We start from the raw sequence: 25,624 nt of genomic DNA on the forward strand, positions 1-25,624 counted from the left end.
TGTGATTATAGGGACCATGGAGCACTGTGATGTCAAGGGTCTTCGAGCATTGTGATGACAGGGATCATGGAGCATTGTGATGAAGGGGATCATGGAGCAATGTGATTACAGGGGCCATGGAGCAATGAAATGACAAGGGTCAAGGAGCATTGTGATGTAAGTTGTCATGGAGCATTGTGATGACAATTGTCCATGAACATTGTGATGACATGGTTCATCAAGCATTGTGATGTCAAGGGCCCTGGCCAATTATGATGACATGTGTCAAGGGGCATTGTGATGACAGTGGTCATCTAGAATTGTGATGAAAGGTATCATGGAGCACTATGATTAGAGGGGCCATGGAGCATTGTGATGACAAAGGCCATGGAACATTGTGGTGACAAGTGTCCTGGAACATTGTGATGACACGGGCATGGAGCATTATGATGAAAAGAGTTCTGGAGTATTGTAATGGCAAGGGCCTGGAGCATTGTGTTTACAGGGGCCATGGAGCATTGTGATGACAAGGGTATGTGGCATTGTGATTAAAAGGGACAAGGAGCACTGTGATGACATGGGCAGGGAACATTAGGATGACAGGGATCATGGAGCATTGTGATGATAGTGGCCTTGGAGCATCGTGATGACAGGCTTCATGGGGCGTTGTGATGACAGTGGTCAAGGAGGATTGTGATGAAAGGGGTCATGGAAAACCGTGATTACAGGGGCCATGGAGCATTGCGAATACATAGGCCATGGAGCATTGAGATAACAGGTGCCATGGAGCATTGTGATGAAAGAGGTCAAGGATCATTGTGATGTTAAGTGTCCTGGAACCTTGTGATGACTCGGATCATGGAGCATTGTGATGACTCGTTTCATGGAGGATTATGATGAAAAGGGCAATGGAGAATTGTGATGCCAGGTGTCATGGGGCATAGTGATGACAGTGGTAATCTAGCTGTGTGATGAAAGGTATCATGGAACACGGTGATGAAAGGGGACTTGGAGCATTTTGATGACAAAGGCCGTGGAGGATTCTGATGACAAGTGTCATAGAGCATTGTGATGACATGGGCAAGGGGCATTATGATTACAAGTGTTCTGGAGAATTGTGATGACAAGGGCATGGAGCATTGTGATTACAGGGTCCATGGAGCATTGTGATGAAAAGTGCAGGGAACATTGTGATGAGAAGGGTCATGGAGCATTGTGATGACAAGGGCTGGGATCATTGTGATGAGAAGGATCGTGGAGCATTGTGATGAAAGGGATCATGGAGCAATGTGATTACAGGGGCCATGGAACTTTGTGATGACAGTGGTTATGGAGCATTGTGATGAAAGAAGTCAAGGATCATTGTGATGACAAGTGTCCTGGAATCTTGTGATGACACGGTTCATGGAGCATTGTGATGTCAAGGGCCATGGCGAATTATGATGACAGGTGTCATTGGGCATTGTGATGACAGTGGTCATCTAGCATTGTGATGAAAGTTATACTGGAGCACTGGGATGACAGGGGCCATGGAACATTGTGATGTTAAAGGCCAAGGAACATTGTGCTGACACGTGTCATGTAGCATTGTGAGGACAAGGGCATAGAGCCTTATGATGACAAGAGGTCTGGAGCATTGTGATGAGAATGGCATGGAGCATTGTGATTACAGGGGCTATGGAGCATTGTGATGACAAGGGTCATTGAGCATTGTGATGACAGGGGTCATGGAGCATTGTGATGATAAAGGCCATGGAGCATTGTGATGACAGGTGTCACGGGGCATTTTGATGACAGGGGGCATGCAGCATTGTGATGAAAGGGATCATGGAGCAATGTGATTTCAGGGGCCATGGAAAATTGTGAATACATAGGCCATGGAGCATTGTGATGACAAGGGTATGTGGCATTGTGATTAAAAGGGACAAGGAGCACTGTGATGACATGGGCAGGGAACATTAGGATGACAGGGATCATGGAGCATTGTGATGATAGTGGCCTTGGAGCATCGTGATGACAGGCTTCATGGGGCGTTGTGATGACAGTGGTCAAGGAGGATTGTGATGAAAGGGGTCATGGAAAACCGTGATTACAGGGGCCATGGAGCATTGCGAATACATAGGCCATGGAGCATTGAGATAACAGGTGCCATGGAGCATTGTGATGAAAGAGGTCAAGGATCATTGTGATGTTAAGTGTCCTGGAACCTTGTGATGACTCGGATCATGAAGCATTGTGATGACTCGTTTCATGGAGGATTATGATGAAAAGGGCAATGGAGAATTGTGATGCCAGGTGTCATGGGGCATAGTGATGACAGTGGTAATCTATCTGTGTGATGAAAGGTATCATGGAACACGGTGATGAAAGGGGACTTGGAGCATTTTGATGACAAAGGCCGTGGAGGATTCTGATGACAAGTGTCATAGAGCATTGTGATGACATGGGCAAGGGGCATTATGATTACAAGTGTTCTGGAGAATTGTGATGACAAGGGCATGGAGCATTGTGATTACAGGGTCCATGGAGCATTGTGATGAAAAGTGCAGGGAACATTGTGATGAGAAGGGTCATGGAGCATTGTGATGACAAGGGCTGGGATCATTGTGATGAGAAGGGTCGTGGAGCATTGTGATGAAAGGGATCATGGAGCAATGTGATTACAGGGGCCATGGAACTTTGTGATGACAGTGGTTATGGAGCATTGTGATGAAAGAAGTCAAGGATCATTGTGATGACAAGTGTCCTGGAATCTTGTGATGACACGGTTCATGGAGCATTGTGATGTCAAGGGCCATGGCGAATTATGATGACAGGTGTCATTGGGCATTGTGATGACAGTGGTCATCTAGCATTGTGATGAAAGTTATACTGGAGCACTGGGATGACAGGGGCCATGGAACATTGTGATGTTAAAGGCCAAGGAACATTGTGCTGACACGTGTCATGTAGCATTGTGAGGACAAGGGCATAGAGCCTTATGATGACAAGAGGTCTGGAGCATTGTGATGAGAATGGCATGGAGCATTGTGATTACAGGGGCTATGGAGCATTGTGATGACAAGGGTCATTGAGCATTGTGATGACAGGGGTCATGGAGCATTGTGATGATAAAGGCCATGGAGCATTGTGATGACAGGTGTCACGGGGCATTTTGATGACAGGGGGCATGCAGCATTGTGATGAAAGGGATCATGGAGCAATGTGATTTCAGGGGCCATGGAAAATTGTGAATACATAGGCCATGGAGCATTGTGATGACAGGTGCCATGGCGAATTGTGATGACAGTGGTCATCTAGAATTATGAAGAAAGGATTCATGGAGCACTGTGATGACAGGGACCATGGAACATTGTGATGACAAAGGCCATGGAGTATTGTGATGACAAGTGTCATGGAGCATTGTGATGAAACGGGCATGGAGGACTATGAAGACAAGAGTTCTAAAGCATTGTGATGACATCTGTCATGGAACATTGTGCTGACAGGGGCCATGGAGCATTGTGATGACAGGTGTAATGTGGCATTGTGATGACAGTGTTCATAGAGCATTGTGACGAAATGGATCATGGAGCAATGTGATTATAGGGACCATGTAGCATTTCGAATGAATACGCTATGGAGCATTGTGATGACAGGAGTCAAGGAGCATTGTGATGTAAGTGGTCATGGATCATTGTGATGACAAGTGTCCTGGACCATTGTGATGATACGGGTCATGGAGCGTTGTGATGACAAGGTTCTTCGAGCATTATGATGACCAGAGTTCTGGAGCATTGCGTTGACAAGGGAATGGAGCATTGTGAATACAGGGACCATGGAGGATACTTATGACATCTGTCATGGAACATTGGGCTGACAGGGGTCATGGAGCATTGTGATGACAGGTGTAATGTGGCATTGTGATGACAGTGGCCATAGAACATTGTGATGAAATGGATCATGGAGCAATGTGATTACAGGGGCCATGTAGCATTGTGAATACATAGGCCATGGAGGATTGTGATGACAGGGGTCAAGGAGCATTGTGATGAAAGTGGTCATGGAGCATTGTGATGACACGGGCATGGAGCATTATGATGACAAGAGTTCTGGAGCATTGTGATGAAAAGGGTACGGAGCATTGTGATTACAGGGGACCAGGAGCATTGTGATTACATGGGCAGTGAATATTGTGATGACAAGGATCATGGAGCACTGGGATGACAAGTGTCATGGAACATTGTGATGACAGGGTTCATGGAGCATTGTGATGAGAGGGGCCTTGGAGCATTATGATGATAGGCGTCATGGGGTATTGTGATGAGAGTGGTCATAGAATATTGTGATGAAAAGGATCATGGAGAAATGTGATTACAGGTGCCATGGAGCATTGTGAATGCATAGGCCATGGAGCAATAAAATGACAGGGTCAAGGAGCATTGTGATGTAAGTGGTCATGGATCATTGTGATGACAAGTGTCCTGGACCATTGTGATGACACGGATGATGGAGCATTGTGATGACAAGGGCCATGGCTAAATGTGATGACATGTGTCTTGGGGCATTGTGATGACAGTGGTCATCTAGAATTGTGACGAAAGGTATCATGGAGCACTGTGATGACAGGGGCCATGGAACATTGTGATGACAAAGGCCATGGAGCATTGTGATGACAAGTATCATGGAGCTTTGTGATGACATGGGCATTCATCATTATGATGACAAGAGTTCTGGAGTTTTGTGATGACAAGGGCATGGAGCATTGTGATTACAGGGGTCATGGAGCATTGTGTTAACAACTGTCATGGAACATTGTGATGACAGGGTTCATGGAGCATTGTGATTAAAGGGGTGATGGAGCATTTTGATGACAAGGGCAGGCGAACATTTTGATTACATTGGTAATGGAGCATTGTGATGACATGGGCAGGGAACTTTGTGATGACAGGTGTAATAGAACATTGTGATTACAGGGGACATGGAGCATTTTGATGACATGGGCAGGCAACTTTGTGATGACAGGTGTCATGGAGCATTGTGATGACAATTGTCATTTAAAGTTGTGCTGACAGGGATTATGGAGCATTGTGATGAGACGGGCATTGGAGCATTGTTAAGACAGGCGTACTGGAGCCTTCTGAGGAAAGATCTCATGGGTCATTGTGATTACAGCGATCATGGAACATTGTGATGACAGTGGTCATGGAGCATTGTAATGACAGGGGCCATGGAGAATTGTGATGACAGGGTTCATGGGGCATTGTGATGACAGTGGTCATGGAGGATTGTGATGAAAGGGGTCATGGAGCACTGTGATTACAGGGGCCATGTATAATTGTGATGACAAAGGCCATGGAGCATTTTGATGACACTTGATATGGAGCATTGTGTTGAAAGGGGCATGGAGCATTGTGACAACAATGGTCATGGAGCATTGTTATGACTGGTATCATGGAGCTTGTTATGAAAAAGGTCATAAGGCCGTGCAATGACAAGTATCATGGAACAAGTGATGAAAGGAGTCATGGAGCATTGTGATTAAAAGGATCATGAGGCATTTTGATGACAAGAGTCATGGAACATTGTGATGACAGGGATCATGGAGCATTGTGATGACAAGGGCTATGGAGCATTGTGATGACTGGGTTCATGGGGTATGGTGATGACAGTGGTCATGGAGCATTGTAATGACAGGGGTCATGGGGCATTGTGATGACAGTGGTCATGGAGCATTGTGATGAAAGGGGTCATGGAGCACTGTGATTACAGGGACCATGTATAATTGTGATGACAAAGGCCATGGAGCATTGTGATAACAGTTGTCATGGAGCATTTTGTTGAAAGGGGCATGGAGCATTGTGACGACAATGGTCATGGAGCATTGTGATGACTGGTATCATGGAGCATTGTTATGAAAAAGGTCATGGGGCAGTGTAATGACAAGTATCATGGAGCATGTGATGAAAGGAGTCATGGAGCATTGTGATTAAAAGGATCATGAGGCATTTTGATGACAAGAGTCATGGAACATTGTGATGACAGGGGTCATGGAGCATTGTGATGACAAAGGCCATGGAATATTTTGATGACAAGAATTCTGGAGCACTGTGATGACAAGCGCATGGAGCATTGTGATTATAGGGACCATGGAGCATTGTGATGTCAAGGGTCTTCGAGCATTGTGATGACAGGGATCATGGAGCATTGTGATGAAGGGGATCATGGAGCAATGTGATTACAGGGGCCATGGAGCAATGAAATGACAAGGGTCAAGGAGCATTGTGATGTAAGTTGTCATGGAGCATTGTGATGACAATTGTCCATGAACATTGTGATGACATGGTTCATCAAGCATTGTGATGTCAAGGGCCCTGGCCAATTATGATGACATGTGTCAAGGGGCATTGTGATGACAGTGGTCATCTAGAATTGTGATGAAAGGTATCATGGAGCACTATGATTAGAGGGGCCATGGAGCATTGTGATGACAAAGGCCATGGAACATTGTGGTGACAAGTGTCCTGGAACATTGTGATGACACGGGCATGGAGCATTATGATGAAAAGAGTTCTGGAGTATTGTAATGGCAAGGGCCTGGAGCATTGTGTTTACAGGGGCCATGGAGCATTGTGATGACAAGGGTATGTGGCATTGTGATTAAAAGGGACAAGGAGCACTGTGATGACATGGGCAGGGAACATTAGGATGACAGGGATCATGGAGCATTGTGATGATAGTGGCCTTGGAGCATCGTGATGACAGGCTTCATGGGGCGTTGTGATGACAGTGGTCAAGGAGGATTGTGATGAAAGGGGTCATGGAAAACCGTGATTACAGGGGCCATGGAGCATTGCGAATACATAGGCCATGGAGCATTGAGATAACAGGTGCCATGGAGCATTGTGATGAAAGAGGTCAAGGATCATTGTGATGTTAAGTGTCCTGGAACCTTGTGATGACTCGGATCATGGAGCATTGTGATGACTCGTTTCATGGAGGATTATGATGAAAAGGGCAATGGAGAATTGTGATGCCAGGTGTCATGGGGCATAGTGATGACAGTGGTAATCTAGCTGTGTGATGAAAGGTATCATGGAACACGGTGATGAAAGGGGACTTGGAGCATTTTGATGACAAAGGCCGTGGAGGATTCTGATGACAAGTGTCATAGAGCATTGTGATGACATGGGCAAGGGGCATTATGATTACAAGTGTTCTGGAGAATTGTGATGACAAGGGCATGGAGCATTGTGATTACAGGGTCCATGGAGCATTGTGATGAAAAGTGCAGGGAACATTGTGATGAGAAGGGTCATGGAGCATTGTGATGACAAGGGCTGGGATCATTGTGATGAGAAGGGTCGTGGAGCATTGTGATGAAAGGGATCATGGAGCAATGTGATTACAGGGGCCATGGAACTTTGTGATGACAGTGGTTATGGAGCATTGTGATGAAAGAAGTCAAGGATCATTGTGATGACAAGTGTCCTGGAATCTTGTGATGACACGGTTCATGGAGCATTGTGATGTCAAGGGCCATGGCGAATTATGATGACAGGTGTCATTGGGCATTGTGATGACAGTGGTCATCTAGCATTGTGATGAAAGTTATACTGGAGCACTGGGATGACAGGGGCCATGGAACATTGTGATGTTAAAGGCCAAGGAACATTGTGCTGACACGTGTCATGTAGCATTGTGAGGACAAGGGCATAGAGCCTTATGATGACAAGAGGTCTGGAGCATTGTGATGAGAATGGCATGGAGCATTGTGATTACAGGGGCTATGGAGCATTGTGATGACAAGGGTCATTGAGCATTGTGATGACAGGGGTCATGGAGCATTGTGATGATAAAGGCCATGGAGCATTGTGATGACAGGTGTCACGGGGCATTTTGATGACAGGGGGCATGCAGCATTGTGATGAAAGGGATCATGGAGCAATGTGATTTCAGGGGCCATGGAAAATTGTGAATACATAGGCCATGGAGCATTGTGATGACAGGTGCCATGGCGAATTGTGATGACAGTGGTCATCTAGAATTATGAAGAAAGGATTCATGGAGCACTGTGATGACAGGGACCATGGAACATTGTGATGACAAAGGCCATGGAGTATTGTGATGACAAGTGTCATGGAGCATTGTGATGAAACGGGCATGGAGGACTATGAAGACAAGAGTTCTAAAGCATTGTGATGACATCTGTCATGGAACATTGTGCTGACAGGGGCCATGGAGCATTGTGATGACAGGTGTAATGTGGCATTGTGATGACAGTGTTCATAGAGCATTGTGACGAAATGGATCATGGAGCAATGTGATTATAGGGACCATGTAGCATTTCGAATGAATACGCTATGGAGCATTGTGATGACAGGAGTCAAGGAGCATTGTGATGTAAGTGGTCATGGATCATTGTGATGACAAGTGTCCTGGACCATTGTGATGATACGGGTCATGGAGCGTTGTGATGACAAGGTTCTTCGAGCATTATGATGACCAGAGTTCTGGAGCATTGCGTTGACAAGGGAATGGAGCATTGTGAATACAGGGACCATGGAGGATACTTATGACATCTGTCATGGAACATTGGGCTGACAGGGGTCATGGAGCATTGTGATGACAGGTGTAATGTGGCATTGTGATGACAGTGGCCATGGAGCATTGTGATGACACGGGCATGGAGCATTATGATGACAAGAGTTCTGGAGCATTGTGATGAAAAGGGTACGGAGCATTGTGATTACAGGGGACCAGGAGCATTGTGATTACATGGGCAGTGAATATTGTGATGACAAGGATCATGGAGCACTGGGATGACAAGTGTCATGGAACATTGTGATGACAGGGTTCATGGAGCATTGTGATGAGAGGGGCCTTGGAGCATTATGATGATAGGCGTCATGGGGTATTGTGATGAGAGTGGTCATAGAATATTGTGATGAAAAGGATCATGGAGAAATGTGATTACAGGTGCCATGGAGCATTGTGAATGCATAGGCCATGGAGCAATAAAATGACAGGGTCAAGGAGCATTGTGATGTAAGTGGTCATGGATCATTGTGATGACAAGTGTCCTGGACCATTGTGATGACACGGATGATGGAGCATTGTGATGACAAGGGCCATGGCTAATTGTGATGACATGTGTCTTGGGGCATTGTGATGACAGTGGTCATCTAGAATTGTGACGAAAGGTATCATGGAGCACTGTGATGACAGGGGCCATGGAACATTGTGATGACAAAGGCCATGGAGCATTGTGATGACAAGTATCATGGAGCTTTGTGATGACATGGGCATTCATCATTATGATGACAAGAGTTCTGGAGTTTTGTGATGACAAGGGCATGGAGCATTGTGATTACAGGGGTCATGGAGCATTGTGTTAACAACTGTCATGGAACATTGTGATGACAGGGTTCATGGAGCATTGTGATTAAAGGGGTGGTGGAGCATTTTGATGACAAGGCCAGGCGAACATTTTGATTACATTGGTAATGGAGCATTGTGATGACATGGGCAGGGAACTTTGTGATGACAGGTGTAATAGAACATTGTGATTACAGGGGACATGGAGCATTTTGATGACATGGGCAGGCAACTTTGTGATGACAGGTGTCATGGAGCATTGTGATGACAATTGTCATTTAAAGTTGTGCTGACAGGGATCATGGAGCATTGTGATGAGACGGGCATTGGAGCATTGTTAAGACAGGCGTACTGGAGACTTCTGAGGAAAGATCTCATGGGTCATTGTGATTACAGCGATCATGGAACATTGTGATGACAGTGGTCATGGAGCATTGTAATGACAGGGGCCATGGAGAATTGTGATGACAGGGTTCATGGGGCATTGTGATGACAGTGGTCATGGAGGATTGTGATGAAAGGGGTCATGGAGCACTGTGATTACAGGGGCCATGTATAATTGTGATGACAAAGGCCATGGAGCATTTTGATGACACTTGATATGGAGCATTGTGTTGAAAGGGGCATGGAGCATTGTGACAACAATGGTCATGGAGCATTGTTATGACTGGTATCATGGAGCATTGTGATGAAAAAGGTCATAAGGCAGTGCAATGACAAGTATCATGGAACAAGTGATGAAAGGAGTCATGGAGCATTGTGATTAAAAGGATCATGAGGCATTTTGATGACAAGAGTCATGGAACATTGTGATGACAGGGATCATGGAGCATTGTGATGACAAGGGCTATGGAGCATTGTGATGACTGGGTTCATGGGGTATGGTGATGACAGTGGTCATGGAGCATTGTAATGACAGGGGTCATGGGGCATTGTGATGACAGTGGTCATGGAGCATTGTGATGAAAGGGGTCATGGAGCACTGTGATTACAGGGACCATGTATAATTGTGATGACAAAGGCCATGGAGCATTGTGATAACAGTTGTCATGGAGCATTTTGTTGAAAGGGGCATGGAGCATTGTGACGACAATGGTCATGGAGCATTGTGATGACTGGTATCATGGAGCATTGTTATGAAAAAGGTCATGGGGCAGTGTAATGACAAGTATCATGGAGCATGTGATGAAAGGAGTCATGGAGCATTGTGATTAAAAGGATCATGAGGCATTTTGATGACAAGAGTCATGGAACATTGTGATGACAGTGGTCATGGAGCATTGTAATGACAGGGGTCATGGAGCACTGTGATTACAGGGACCATGTATAATTGTGATGACAAAGGCCATGGAGCATTGTGATAACAGTTGTCATGGAGCATTTTGTTGAAAGGGGCATGGAGCATTGTGACGACAATGGTCATGGAGCATTGTGATGACTGGTATCATGGAGCATTGTTATGAAAAAGGTCATGGGGCAGTGTAATGACAAGTATCATGGAGCATTGTGATTAAAAGGATCATGAGGCATTTTGATGACAAGAGTCATGGAACATTGTGATGACAGGGGTCATGGAGCATTGTGATGACAAAGGCCATGGAATATTTTGATGACAAGAATTCTGGAGCACTGTGATGACAAGCGCATGGAGCATTGTGATTATAGGGACCATGGAGCACTGTGATGTCAAGGGTCTTCGAGCATTGTGATGACAGGGATCATGGAGCATTGTGATGAAGGGGATCATGGAGCAATGTGATTACAGGGGCCATGGAGCAATGAAATGACAAGGGTCAAGGAGCATTGTGATGTAAGTTGTCATGGAGCATTGTGATGACAATTGTCCATGAACATTGTGATGACATGGTTCATCAAGCATTGTGATGTCAAGGGCCCTGGCCAATTATGATGACATGTGTCAAGGGGCATTGTGATGACAGTGGTCATCTAGAATTGTGATGAAAGGTATCATGGAGCACTATGATTAGAGGGGCCATGGAGCATTGTGATGACAAAGGCCATGGAACATTGTGGTGACAAGTGTCCTGGAACATTGTGATGACACGGGCATGGAGCATTATGATGAAAAGAGTTCTGGAGTATTGTAATGGCAAGGGCCTGGAGCATTGTGTTTACAGGGGCCATGGAGCATTGTGATGACAAGGGTATGTGGCATTGTGATTAAAAGGGACAAGGAGCACTGTGATGACATGGGCAGGGAACATTAGGATGACAGGGATCATGGAGCATTGTGATGATAGTGGCCTTGGAGCATCGTGATGACAGGCTTCATGGGGCGTTGTGATGACAGTGGTCAAGGAGGATTGTGATGAAAGGGGTCATGGAAAACCGTGATTACAGGGGCCATGGAGCATTGCGAATACATAGGCCATGGAGCATTGAGATAACAGGTGCCATGGAGCATTGTGATGAAAGAGGTCAAGGATCATTGTGATGTTAAGTGTCCTGGAACCTTGTGATGACTCGGATCATGGAGCATTGTGATGACTCGTTTCATGGAGGATTATGATGAAAAGGGCAATGGAGAATTGTGATGCCAGGTGTCATGGGGCATAGTGATGACAGTGGTAATCTAGCTGTGTGATGAAAGGTATCATGGAACACGGTGATGAAAGGGGACTTGGAGCATTTTGATGACAAAGGCCGTGGAGGATTCTGATGACAAGTGTCATAGAGCATTGTGATGACATGGGCAAGGGGCATTATGATTACAAGTGTTCTGGAGAATTGTGATGACAAGGGCATGGAGCATTGTGATTACAGGGTCCATGGAGCATTGTGATGAAAAGTGCAGGGAACATTGTGATGAGAAGGGTCATGGAGCATTGTGATGACAAGGGCTGGGATCATTGTGATGAGAAGGATCGTGGAGCATTGTGATGAAAGGGATCATGGAGCAATGTGATTACAGGGGCCATGGAACTTTGTGATGACAGTGGTTATGGAGCATTGTGATGAAAGAAGTCAAGGATCATTGTGATGACAAGTGTCCTGGAATCTTGTGATGACACGGTTCATGGAGCATTGTGATGTCAAGGGCCATGGCGAATTATGATGACAGGTGTCATTGGGCATTGTGATGACAGTGGTCATCTAGCATTGTGATGAAAGTTATACTGGAGCACTGGGATGACAGGGGCCATGGAACATTGTGATGTTAAAGGCCAAGGAACATTGTGCTGACACGTGTCATGTAGCATTGTGAGGACAAGGGCATAGAGCCTTATGATGACAAGAGGTCTGGAGCATTGTGATGAGAATGGCATGGAGCATTGTGATTACAGGGGCTATGGAGCATTGTGATGACAAGGGTCATTGAGCATTGTGATGACAGGGGTCATGGAGCATTGTGATGATAAAGGCCATGGAGCATTGTGATGACAGGTGTCACGGGGCATTTTGATGACAGGGGGCATGCAGCATTGTGATGAAAGGGATCATGGAGCAATGTGATTTCAGGGGCCATGGAAAATTGTGAATACATAGGCCATGGAGCATTGTGATGACAAGGGTATGTGGCATTGTGATTAAAAGGGACAAGGAGCACTGTGATGACATGGGCAGGGAACATTAGGATGACAGGGATCATGGAGCATTGTGATGATAGTGGCCTTGGAGCATCGTGATGACAGGCTTCATGGGGCGTTGTGATGACAGTGGTCAAGGAGGATTGTGATGAAAGGGGTCATGGAAAACCGTGATTACAGGGGCCATGGAGCATTGCGAATACATAGGCCATGGAGCATTGAGATAACAGGTGCCATGGAGCATTGTGATGAAAGAGGTCAAGGATCATTGTGATGTTAAGTGTCCTGGAACCTTGTGATGACTCGGATCATGAAGCATTGTGATGACTCGTTTCATGGAGGATTATGATGAAAAGGGCAATGGAGAATTGTGATGCCAGGTGTCATGGGGCATAGTGATGACAGTGGTAATCTATCTGTGTGATGAAAGGTATCATGGAACACGGTGATGAAAGGGGACTTGGAGCATTTTGATGACAAAGGCCGTGGAGGATTCTGATGACAAGTGTCATAGAGCATTGTGATGACATGGGCAAGGGGCATTATGATTACAAGTGTTCTGGAGAATTGTGATGACAAGGGCATGGAGCATTGTGATTACAGGGTCCATGGAGCATTGTGATGAAAAGTGCAGGGAACATTGTGATGAGAAGGGTCATGGAGCATTGTGATGACAAGGGCTGGGATCATTGTGATGAGAAGGGTCGTGGAGCATTGTGATGAAAGGGATCATGGAGCAATGTGATTACAGGGGCCATGGAACTTTGTGATGACAGTGGTTATGGAGCATTGTGATGAAAGAAGTCAAGGATCATTGTGATGACAAGTGTCCTGGAATCTTGTGATGACACGGTTCATGGAGCATTGTGATGTCAAGGGCCATGGCGAATTATGATGACAGGTGTCATTGGGCATTGTGATGACAGTGGTCATCTAGCATTGTGATGAAAGTTATACTGGAGCACTGGGATGACAGGGGCCATGGAACATTGTGATGTTAAAGGCCAAGGAACATTGTGCTGACACGTGTCATGTAGCATTGTGAGGACAAGGGCATAGAGCCTTATGATGACAAGAGGTCTGGAGCATTGTGATGAGAATGGCATGGAGCATTGTGATTACAGGGGCTATGGAGCATTGTGATGACAAGGGTCATTGAGCATTGTGATGACAGGGGTCATGGAGCATTGTGATGATAAAGGCCATGGAGCATTGTGATGACAGGTGTCACGGGGCATTTTGATGACAGGGGGCATGCAGCATTGTGATGAAAGGGATCATGGAGCAATGTGATTTCAGGGGCCATGGAAAATTGTGAATACATAGGCCATGGAGCATTGTGATGACAGGTGCCATGGCGAATTGTGATGACAGTGGTCATCTAGAATTATGAAGAAAGGATTCATGGAGCACTGTGATGACAGGGACCATGGAACATTGTGATGACAAAGGCCATGGAGTATTGTGATGACAAGTGTCATGGAGCATTGTGATGAAACGGGCATGGAGGACTATGAAGACAAGAGTTCTAAAGCATTGTGATGACATCTGTCATGGAACATTGTGCTGACAGGGGCCATGGAGCATTGTGATGACAGGTGTAATGTGGCATTGTGATGACAGTGTTCATAGAGCATTGTGACGAAATGGATCATGGAGCAATGTGATTATAGGGACCATGTAGCATTTCGAATGAATACGCTATGGAGCATTGTGATGACAGGAGTCAAGGAGCATTGTGATGTAAGTGGTCATGGATCATTGTGATGACAAGTGTCCTGGACCATTGTGATGATACGGGTCATGGAGCGTTGTGATGACAAGGTTCTTCGAGCATTATGATGACCAGAGTTCTGGAGCATTGCGTTGACAAGGGAATGGAGCATTGTGAATACAGGGACCATGGAGGATACTTATGACATCTGTCATGGAACATTGGGCTGACAGGGGTCATGGAGCATTGTGATGACAGGTGTAATGTGGCATTGTGATGACAGTGGCCATAGAACATTGTGATGAAATGGATCATGGAGCAATGTGATTACAGGGGCCATGTAGCATTGTGAATACATAGGCCATGGAGGATTGTGATGACAGGGGTCAAGGAGCATTGTGATGAAAGTGGTCATGGAGCATTGTGATGACACGGGCATGGAGCATTATGATGACAAGAGTTCTGGAGCATTGTGATGAAAAGGGTACGGAGCATTGTGATTACAGGGGACCAGGAGCATTGTGATTACATGGGCAGTGAATATTGTGATGACAAGGATCATGGAGCACTGGGATGACAAGTGTCATGGAACATTGTGATGACAGGGTTCATGGAGCATTGTGATGAGAGGGGCCTTGGAGCATTATGATGATAGGCGTCATGGGGTATTGTGATGAGAGTGGTCATAGAATATTGTGATGAAAAGGATCATGGAGAAATGTGATTACAGGTGCCATGGAGCATTGTGAATGCATAGGCCATGGAGCAATAAAATGACAGGGTCAAGGAGCATTGTGATGTAAGTGGTCATGGATCATTGTGATGACAAGTGTCCTGGACCATTGTGATGACACGGATGATGGAGCATTGTGATGACAAGGGCCATGGCTAAATGTGATGACATGTGTCTTGGGGCATTGTGATGACAGTGGTCATCTAGAATTGTGACGAAAGGTATCATGGAGCACTGTGATGACAGGGGCCATGGAACATTGTGATGACAAAGGCCATGGAGCATTGTGATGACAAGTATCATGGAGCTTTGTGATGACATGGGCATTCATCATTATGATGACAAGAGTTCTGGAGTTTTGTGATGACAAGGGCATGGAGCATTGTGATTACAGGGGTCATGGAGCATTGTGTTAACAACTGTCATGGAACATTGTGATGACAGGGTTCATGGAGCATTGTGATTAAAGGGGTGATGGAGCATTTTGATGACAAGGGCAGGCGAACATTTTGATTACATTGGTAATGGAGCATTGTGATGACATGGGCAGGGAACTTTGTGATGACAGGTGTAATAGAACATTGTGATTACAGGGGACATGGAGCATTTTGATGACATGGGCAGGCAACTTTGTGATGACAGGTGTCATGGAGCATTGTGATGACAATTGTCATTTAAAGTTGTGCTGACAGGGATTATGGAGCATTGTGATGAGACGGGCATTGGAGCATTGTTAAGACAGGCGTACTGGAGCCTTCTGAGGAAAGATCTCATGGGTCATTGTGATTACAGCGATCATGGAACATTGTGATGACAGTGGTCATGGAGCATTGTAATGACAGGGGCCATGGAGAATTGTGATGACAGGGTTCATGGGGCATTGTGATGACAGTGGTCATGGAGGATTGTGATGAAAGGGGTCATGGAGCACTGTGATTACAGGGGCCATGTATAATTGTGATGACAAAGGCCATGGAGCATTTTGATGACACTTGATATGGAGCATTGTGTTGAAAGGGGCATGGAGCATTGTGACAACAATGGTCATGGAGCATTGTTATGACTGGTATCATGGAGCTTGTTATGAAAAAGGTCATAAGGCCGTGCAATGACAAGTATCATGGAACAAGTGATGAAAGGAGTCATGGAGCATTGTGATTAAAAGGATCATGAGGCATTTTGATGACAAGAGTCATGGAACATTGTGATGACAGGGATCATGGAGCATTGTGATGACAAGGGCTATGGAGCATTGTGATGACTGGGTTCATGGGGTATGGTGATGACAGTGGTCATGGAGCATTGTAATGACAGGGGTCATGGGGCATTGTGATGACAGTGGTCATGGAGCATTGTGATGAAAGGGGTCATGGAGCACTGTGATTACAGGGACCATGTATAATTGTGATGACAAAGGCCATGGAGCATTGTGATAACAGTTGTCATGGAGCATTTTGTTGAAAGGGGCATGGAGCATTGTGACGACAATGGTCATGGAGCATTGTGATGACTGGTATCATGGAGCATTGTTATGAAAAAGGTCATGGGGCAGTGTAATGACAAGTATCATGGAGCATGTGATGAAAGGAGTCATGGAGCATTGTGATTAAAAGGATCATGAGGCATTTTGATGACAAGAGTCATGGAACATTGTGATGACAGGGGTCATGGAGCATTGTGATGACAAAGGCCATGGAATATTTTGATGACAAGAATTCTGGAGCACTGTGATGACAAGCGCATGGAGCATTGTGATTATAGGGACCATGGAGCATTGTGATGTCAAGGGTCTTCGAGCATTGTGATGACAGGGATCATGGAGCATTGTGATGAAGGGGATCATGGAGCAATGTGATTACAGGGGCCATGGAGCAATGAAATGACAAGGGTCAAGGAGCATTGTGATGTAAGTTGTCATGGAGCATTGTGATGACAATTGTCCATGAACATTGTGATGACATGGTTCATCAAGCATTGTGATGTCAAGGGCCCTGGCCAATTATGATGACATGTGTCAAGGGGCATTGTGATGACAGTGGTCATCTAGAATTGTGATGAAAGGTATCATGGAGCACTATGATTAGAGGGGCCATGGAGCATTGTGATGACAAAGGCCATGGAACATTGTGGTGACAAGTGTCCTGGAACATTGTGATGACACGGGCATGGAGCATTATGATGAAAAGAGTTCTGGAGTATTGTAATGGCAAGGGCCTGGAGCATTGTGTTTACAGGGGCCATGGAGCATTGTGATGACAAGGGTATGTGGCATTGTGATTAAAAGGGACAAGGAGCACTGTGATGACATGGGCAGGGAACATTAGGATGACAGGGATCATGGAGCATTGTGATGATAGTGGCCTTGGAGCATCGTGATGACAGGCTTCATGGGGCGTTGTGATGACAGTGGTCAAGGAGGATTGTGATGAAAGGGGTCATGGAAAACCGTGATTACAGGGGCCATGGAGCATTGCGAATACATAGGCCATGGAGCATTGAGATAACAGGTGCCATGGAGCATTGTGATGAAAGAGGTCAAGGATCATTGTGATGTTAAGTGTCCTGGAACCTTGTGATGACTCGGATCATGGAGCATTGTGATGACTCGTTTCATGGAGGATTATGATGAAAAGGGCAATGGAGAATTGTGATGCCAGGTGTCATGGGGCATAGTGATGACAGTGGTAATCTAGCTGTGTGATGAAAGGTATCATGGAACACGGTGATGAAAGGGGACTTGGAGCATTTTGATGACAAAGGCCGTGGAGGATTCTGATGACAAGTGTCATAGAGCATTGTGATGACATGGGCAAGGGGCATTATGATTACAAGTGTTCTGGAGAATTGTGATGACAAGGGCATGGAGCATTGTGATTACAGGGTCCATGGAGCATTGTGATGAAAAGTGCAGGGAACATTGTGATGAGAAGGGTCATGGAGCATTGTGATGACAAGGGCTGGGATCATTGTGATGAGAAGGGTCGTGGAGCATTGTGATGAAAGGGATCATGGAGCAATGTGATTACAGGGGCCATGGAACTTTGTGATGACAGTGGTTATGGAGCATTGTGATGAAAGAAGTCAAGGATCATTGTGATGACAAGTGTCCTGGAATCTTGTGATGACACGGTTCATGGAGCATTGTGATGTCAAGGGCCATGGCGAATTATGATGACAGGTGTCATTGGGCATTGTGATGACAGTGGTCATCTAGCATTGTGATGAAAGTTATACTGGAGCACTGGGATGACAGGGGCCATGGAACATTGTGATGTTAAAGGCCAAGGAACATTGTGCTGACACGTGTCATGTAGCATTGTGAGGACAAGGGCATAGAGCCTTATGATGACAAGAGGTCTGGAGCATTGTGATGAGAATGGCATGGAGCATTGTGATTACAGGGGCTATGGAGCATTGTGATGACAAGGGTCATTGAGCATTGTGATGACAGGGGTCATGGAGCATTGTGATGATAAAGGCCATGGAGCATTGTGATGACAGGTGTCACGGGGCATTTTGATGACAGGGGGCATGCAGCATTGTGATGAAAGGGATCATGGAGCAATGTGATTTCAGGGGCCATGGAAAATTGTGAATACATAGGCCATGGAGCATTGTGATGACAGGTGCCATGGCGAATTGTGATGACAGTGGTCATCTAGAATTATGAAGAAAGGATTCATGGAGCACTGTGATGACAGGGACCATGGAACATTGTGATGACAAAGGCCATGGAGTATTGTGATGACAAGTGTCATGGAGCATTGTGATGAAACGGGCATGGAGGACTATGAAGACAAGAGTTCTAAAGCATTGTGATGACATCTGTCATGGAACATTGTGCTGACAGGGGCCATGGAGCATTGTGATGACAGGTGTAATGTGGCATTGTGATGACAGTGTTCATAGAGCATTGTGACGAAATGGATCATGGAGCAATGTGATTATAGGGACCATGTAGCATTTCGAATGAATACGCTATGGAGCATTGTGATGACAGGAGTCAAGGAGCATTGTGATGTAAGTGGTCATGGATCATTGTGATGACAAGTGTCCTGGACCATTGTGATGATACGGGTCATGGAGCGTTGTGATGACAAGGTTCTTCGAGCATTATGATGACCAGAGTTCTGGAGCATTGCGTTGACAAGGGAATGGAGCATTGTGAATACAGGGACCATGGAGGATACTTATGACATCTGTCATGGAACATTGGGCTGACAGGGGTCATGGAGCATTGTGATGACAGGTGTAATGTGGCATTGTGATGACAGTGGCCATAGAACATTGTGATGAAATGGATCATGGAGCAATGTGATTACAGGGGCCATGTAGCATTGTGAATACATAGGCCATGGAGGATTGTGATGACAGGGGTCAAGGAGCATTGTGATGAAAGTGGTCATGGAGCATTGTGATGACACGGGCATGGAGCATTATGATGACAAGAGTTCTGGAGCATTGTGATGAAAAGGGTACGGAGCATTGTGATTACAGGGGACCAGGAGCATTGTGATTACATGGGCAGTGAATATTGTGATGACAAGGATCATGGAGCACTGGGATGACAAGTGTCATGGAACATTGTGATGACAGGGTTCATGGAGCATTGTGATGAGAGGGGCCTTGGAGCATTATGATGATAGGCGTCATGGGGTATTGTGATGAGAGTGGTCATAGAATATTGTGATGAAAAGGATCATGGAGAAATGTGATTACAGGTGCCATGGAGCATTGTGAATGCATAGGCCATGGAGCAATAAAATGACAGGGTCAAGGAGCATTGTGATGTAAGTGGTCATGGATCATTGTGATGACAAGTGTCCTGGACCATTGTGATGACACGGATGATGGAGCATTGTGATGACAAGGGCCATGGCTAATTGTGATGACATGTGTCTTGGGGCATTGTGATGACAGTGGTCATCTAGAATTGTGACGAAAGGTATCATGGAGCACTGTGATGACAGGGGCCATGGAACATTGTGATGACAAAGGCCATGGAGCATTGTGATGACAAGTATCATGGAGCTTTGTGATGACATGGGCATTCATCATTATGATGACAAGAGTTCTGGAGTTTTGTGATGACAAGGGCATGGAGCATTGTGATTACAGGGGTCATGGAGCATTGTGTTAACAACTGTCATGGAACATTGTGATGACAGGGTTCATGGAGCATTGTGATTAAAGGGGTGGTGGAGCATTTTGATGACAAGGGCAGGCGAACATTTTGATTACATTGGTAATGGAGCATTGTGATGACATGGGCAGGGAACTTTGTGATGACAGGTGTAATAGAACATTGTGATTACAGGGGACATGGAGCATTTTGATGACATGGGCAGGCAACTTTGTGATGACAGGTGTCATGGAGCATTGTGATGACAATTGTCATTTAAAGTTGTGCTGACAGGGATCATGGAGCATTGTGATGAGACGGGCATTGGAGCATTGTTAAGACAGGCGTACTGGAGACTTCTGAGGAAAGATCTCATGGGTCATTGTGATTACAGCGATCATGGAACATTGTGATGACAGTGGTCATGGAGCATTGTAATGACAGGGGCCATGGAGAATTGTGATGACAGGGTTCATGGGGCATTGTGATGACAGTGGTCATGGAGGATTGTGATGAAAGGGGTCATGGAGCACTGTGATTACAGGGGCCATGTATAATTGTGATGACAAAGGCCATGGAGCATTTTGATGACACTTGATATGGAGCATTGTGTTGAAAGGGGCATGGAGCATTGTGACAACAATGGTCATGGAGCATTGTTATGACTGGTATCATGGAGCATTGTGATGAAAAAGGTCATAAGGCAGTGCAATGACAAGTATCATGGAACAAGTGATGAAAGGAGTCATGGAGCATTGTGATTAAAAGGATCATGAGGCATTTTGATGACAAGAGTCATGGAACATTGTGATGACAGGGATCATGGAGCATTGTGATGACAAGGGCTATGGAGCATTGTGATGACTGGGTTCATGGGGTATGGTGATGACAGTGGTCATGGAGCATTGTAATGACAGGGGTCATGGGGCATTGTGATGACAGTGGTCATGGAGCATTGTGATGAAAGGGGTCATGGAGCACTGTGATTACAGGGACCATGTATAATTGTGATGACAAAGGCCATGGAGCATTGTGATAACAGTTGTCATGGAGCATTTTGTTGAAAGGGGCATGGAGCATTGTGACGACAATGGTCATGGAGCATTGTGATGACTGGTATCATGGAGCATTGTTATGAAAAAGGTCATGGGGCAGTGTAATGACAAGTATCATGGAGCATGTGATGAAAGGAGTCATGGAGCATTGTGATTAAAAGGATCATGAGGCATTTTGATGACAAGAGTCATGGAACATTGTGATGACAGGGGTCATGGAGCATTGTGATGACAAAGGCCATGGAATATTTTGATGACAAGAATTCTGGAGCACTGTGATGACAAGCGCATGGAGCATTGTGATTATAGGGACCATGGAGCATTGTGATGTCAAGGGTCTTCGAGCATTGTGATGACAGGGATCATGGAGCATTGTGATGAAGGGGATCATGGAGCAATGTGATTACAGGGGCCATGGAGCAATGAAATGACAAGGGTCAAGGAGCATTGTGATGTAAGTTGTCATGGAGCATTGTGATGACAATTGTCCATGAACATTGTGATGACATGGTTCATCAAGCATTGTGATGTCAAGGGCCCTGGCCAATTATGATGACATGTGTCAAGGGGCATTGTGATGACAGTGGTCATCTAGAATTGTGATGAAAGGTATCATGGAGCACTATGATTAGAGGGGCCATGGAGCATTGTGATGACAAAGGCCATGGAACATTGTGGTGACAAGTGTCCTGGAACATTGTGATGACACGGGCATGGAGCATTATGATGAAAAGAGTTCTGGAGTATTGTAATGGCAAGGGCCTGGAGCATTGTGTTTACAGGGGCCATGGAGCATTGTGATGACAAGGGTATGTGGCATTGTGATTAAAAGGGTCAAGGAGCACTGTGATGACATGGGCAGGGAACATTAGGATGACAGGGATCATGGAGCATTGTGATGATAGTGGCCTTGGAGCATCGTGATGACAGGCTTCATGGGGCGTTGTGATGACAGTGGTCAAGGAGGATTGTGATGAAAGGGGTCATGGAAAACCGTGATTACAGGGGCCATGGAGCATTGTGAATACATAGGCCATGGAGCATTGAGATAACAGGTGCCATGGAGCATTGTGATGAAAGTGGTCAAGGATCATTGTGATGTTAAGTGTCCTGGAACCTTGTGATGACTCGGATCATGGAGCATTGTGATGACTCGTTTCATGGAGGATTATGATGAAAAGGGCAATGGAGAATTGTGATGCCAGGTGTCATGGGGCATAGTGATGACAGTGGTAATCTAGCTGTGTGATGAAAGGTATCATGGAACACGGTGATGAAAGGGGACTTGGAGCATTTTGATGACAAAGGCCGTGGAGGATTCTGATGACAAGTGTCATAGAGCATTGTGATGACATGGGCAAGGGGCATTATGATTACAAGTGTTCTGGAGAATTGAGATGACAAGGGCATGGAGCATTGTGATTACAGGGTCCATGGAGCATTGTGATGAAAAGTGCAGGGAACATTGTGATGAGAAGGGTCATGGAGCATTGTGATGACAAGGGCTGGGATCATTGTGATGAGAAGGGTCGTGGAGCATTGTGATGAAAGGGATCATGGAGCAATGTGATTACAGGGGCCATGGAACTTTGTGATGACAGTGGTTATGGAGCATTGTGATGAAAGAAGTCAAGGATCATTGTGATGACAAGTGTCCTGGAATCTTGTGATGACACGGTTCATGGAGCATTGTGATGTCAAGGGCCATGGCGAATTATGATGACAGGTGTCATTGGGCATTGTGATGACAGTGGTCATCTAGCATTGTGATGAAAGTTATACTGGAGCACTGGGATGACAGGGGCCATGGAACATTGTGATGTTAAAGGCCAAGGAACATTGTGCTGACACGTGTCATGTAGCATTGTGAGGACAAGGGCATAGAGCCTTATGATGACAAGAGGTCTGGAGCATTGTGATGAGAATGGCATGGAGCATTGTGATTACAGGGGCTATGGAGCATTGTGATGACAAGGGTCATTGAGCATTGTGATGACAGGGGTCATGGAGCATTGTGATGATAAAGGCCATGGAGCATTGTGATGACAGGTGTCACGGGGCATTTTGATGACAGGGGGCATGCAGCATTGTGATGAAAGGGATCATGGAGCAATGTGATTTCAGGGGCCATGGAAAATTGTGAATACATAGGCCATGGAGCATTGTGATGACAGGTGCCATGGCGAATTGTGATGACAGTGGTCATCTAGAATTATGAAGAAAGGATTCATGGAGCACTGTGATGACAGGGACCATGGAACATTGTGATGACAAAGGCCATGGAGTATTGTGATGACAAGTGTCATGGAGCATTGTGATGAAACGGGCATGGAGGACTATGAAGACAAGAGTTCTAAAGCATTGTGATGACATCTGTCATGGAACATTGTGCTGACAGGGGCCATGGAGCATTGTGATGACAGGTGTAATGTGGCATTGTGATGACAGTGTTCATAGAGCATTGTGACGAAATGGATCATGGAGCAATGTGATTATAGGGACCATGTAGCATTTCGAATGAATACGCTATGGAGCATTGTGATGACAGGAGTCAAGGAGCATTGTGATGTAAGTGGTCATGGATCATTGTGATGACAAGTGTCCTGGACCATTGTGATGATACGGGTCATGGAGCGTTGTGATGACAAGGTTCTTCGAGCATTATGATGACCAGAGTTCTGGAGCATTGCGTTGACAAGGGAATGGAGCATTGTGAATACAGGGACCATGGAGGATACTTATGACATCTGTCATGGAACATTGGGCTGACAGGGGTCATGGAGCATTGTGATGACAGGTGTAATGTGGCATTGTGATGACAGTGGCCATAGAACATTGTGATGAAATGGATCATGGAGCAATGTGATTACAGGGGCCATGTAGCATTGTGAATACATAGGCCATGGAGGATTGTGATGACAGGGGTCAAGGAGCATTGTGATGAAAGTGGTCATGGAGCATTGTGATGACACGGGCATGGAGCATTATGATGACAAGAGTTCTGGAGCATTGTGATGAAAAGGGTACGGAGCATTGTGATTACAGGGGACCAGGAGCATTGTGATTACATGGGCAGTGAATATTGTGATGACAAGGATCATGGAGCACTGGGATGACAAGTGTCATGGAACATTGTGATGACAGGGTTCATGGAGCATTGTGATGAGAGGGGCCTTGGAGCATTATGATGATAGGCGTCATGGGGTATTGTGATGAGAGTGGTCATAGAATATTGTGATGAAAAGGATCATGGAGAAATGTGATTACAGGTGCCATGGAGCATTGTGAATGCATAGGCCATGGAGCAATAAAATGACAGGGTCAAGGAGCATTGTGATGTAAGTGGTCATGGATCATTGTGATGACAAGTGTCCTGGACCATTGTGATGACACGGATGATGGAGCATTGTGATGACAAGGGCCATGGCTAATTGTGATGACATGTGTCTTGGGGCATTGTGATGACAGTGGTCATCTAGAATTGTGATGAAAGGTATCATGGAGCACTGTGATGACAGGGGCCATGGAACATTGTGATGACAAAGGCCATGGAGCATTGTGATGACAAGTATCATGGAGCTTTGTGATGACATGGGCATTCATCATTATGATGACAAGAGTTCTGGAGTTTTGTGATGACAAGGGCATGGAGCATTGTGATTACAGGGGTCATGGAGCATTGTGTTAACAACTGTCATGGAACATTGTGATGACAGGGTTCATGGAGCATTGTGATTAAAGGGGTGATGGAGCATTTTGATGACAAGGGCAGGCGAACATTTTGATTACATTGGTAATGGAGCATTGTGATGACATGGGCAGGGAACTTTGTGATGACAGGTGTAATAGAACATTGTGATTACAGGGGACATGGAGCATTTTGATGACATGGGCAGGCAACTTTGTGATGACAGGTGTCATGGAGCATTGTGATGACAATTGTCATTTAAAGTTGTGCTGACAGGGATCATGGAGCATTGTGATGAGACGGGCATTGGAGCATTGTTAAGACAGGCGTACTGGAGCCTTCTGAGGAAAGATCTCATGGGTCATTGTGATTACAGCGATCATGGAACATTGTGATGACAGTGGTCATGGAGCATTGTAATGACAGGG

The sequence above is a fragment of the Balaenoptera physalus genome (assembly GCF_965194825.1).
Source record: "Balaenoptera physalus genome assembly, chromosome: 19".
Classification (NCBI taxonomy): domain Eukaryota; kingdom Metazoa; phylum Chordata; class Mammalia; order Artiodactyla; family Balaenopteridae; genus Balaenoptera; species Balaenoptera physalus.